This window comes from Mastomys coucha, unplaced genomic scaffold (assembly GCF_008632895.1).
Source record: "Mastomys coucha isolate ucsf_1 unplaced genomic scaffold, UCSF_Mcou_1 pScaffold7, whole genome shotgun sequence".
NCBI lineage: Eukaryota > Metazoa > Chordata > Mammalia > Rodentia > Muridae > Mastomys > Mastomys coucha.
This window is the reverse complement of record NW_022196913.1, coordinates 54,756,303-54,758,122: the sequence shown is the minus strand read 5'-3', so window position 1 is coordinate 54,758,122 and position 1,820 is coordinate 54,756,303.

The window sequence follows — 1,820 nt, the reverse complement described above, 5'->3', positions numbered from 1 at the left end:
TTTGGAGGGGAAACTGGGAATGGAGAAATTTACATGTAAATAAAGAAAATATCTAATAAAAAAAAACACATCTATGCTGTGTTTCCATTTTGGGCCATATTCTTCTTTCCTTGCTGTCTATTACCTGGGGAATGCACTGCTCTTCTTTGGGGTAGGAAGGTGACAAGATAATCTGCTAAATATGTGATTATTCTTCCTCCTCATCCCCTTCTAGCCCCTTTGTCTGGTGGTCTTGGAGCTTAAGGGTACCATTTGACTCTGACTTTCCTGATGATAGGACCTGGTGGTGGCCCCTTGGAGTATAAGCCATCAGTTATTTTCATTTTTATTTTTCTCCTGCTAGGGATGGTCCATGGGGGATATATCATCAGATAATGTTTGACTGGACAATTTCAATCTCCTTCAAATGCCTACTGATGCTGATAGCACCCACAACATCGTTCTGTGAGACTAGGTTAGAATTGCAGGTCATATCCTCCAGGTAGCACAATAGATCCAAGGTTAAACTGTTAAATTGTCCTTCTCCTGAAAACTGGTGCTCATTCTCTAGGTATCAATATTATTATCCTGTGAGGCTGGGCAAGAATCATAATGTGTCCTCAAGGTAGCACAGTATGTCCGGGGATGAAGTGCTGAATGTGATGTAACTCTCAGTTTACTAGCAATGGGTGTTAATGCTGTCAGGATGCACAGCATTATTCTATGGAGCAATATTGCAAGGACAGTTGATATCCAGGAACCACTGTAGATCACATGAGCTGAACCTTGAGCAGCCCTTGTTCCTTCCTTTTTCATTCACCTCCTGCAGCTGGTCCTTCCCAGATGAGATGAAAATGGGTAAGACAAGGAGGAGGACCTGTTGGATTCATGTCTGAACTGGGCTTTACAAGCTTCCCTGTTTGTTTAAAAAAACACATGCCCACCACTTAATTGATAATTTAATATATTGTATGTAGCCATGCATCGTAAAGACATCTCTTTCTGACAGTTTGCATGATTTCTTGTACCTTATAGCCCATGCTACAGATGGCAACCATAATCATGGTCATTGTAATTGTGGAAAGTGTTTCTCTGGAAGCTAATGGCATACCACCATCACAGAGACATACCCATGGACACCCAACAAGCTGGCTGATGGCCATCCTCCATGTAGGATCTACAACAATAAAGTAGGAAATAAGGTTTGCCAGGACTGTGGAGTTTGGTGGAATGAGATATTCTGTATTCTGATGACCAGAGGGGATTGGTACTGTGCTTAATGAGCATCCAGGGACCATAAAGTGAATCAGACTGCTGAGGGACCACATATCACTGGAGACTCTGTGATAGCCTCTGCCCTCCACAACCTCTTGTGCCCAATAACAACAATGTGTACCATAGATCTCCAACATCTGGATACTGGTAACTTTGATGGCCACTCCAAAGTCACATAGTTTGTTATTTCCAGCCACATTTATCAGGATGTTCTTGATTTTTATATCTGAGTGGCTAATGTTTCCTTTATGAAGGTACTGGCCTGTGGACACCACCTGTTGGAAAGTGGTGTCCAAAAGCTGCTATGAAGCTGACCAAATCTCCCTCTGTGCAGATTCTTTGCACAAATAAGATATTGCTGGCATGTTAAATGAAACAGTTTCATAGCATTACATTGTTGGACTTCTTTCATGAGGTCTACCTCAGAAGTGAGATCTGAGAGCTTGTTGATAGCCTGTTCAGTATCTTGGTAGTTACTTTGGTGTTGGTAGGGACGTGTTATGTCCCGCGCTATCTCCCGCCAGCAGGAACAACGCGGCACACACAGGATCCTTCTGCAGTACAAG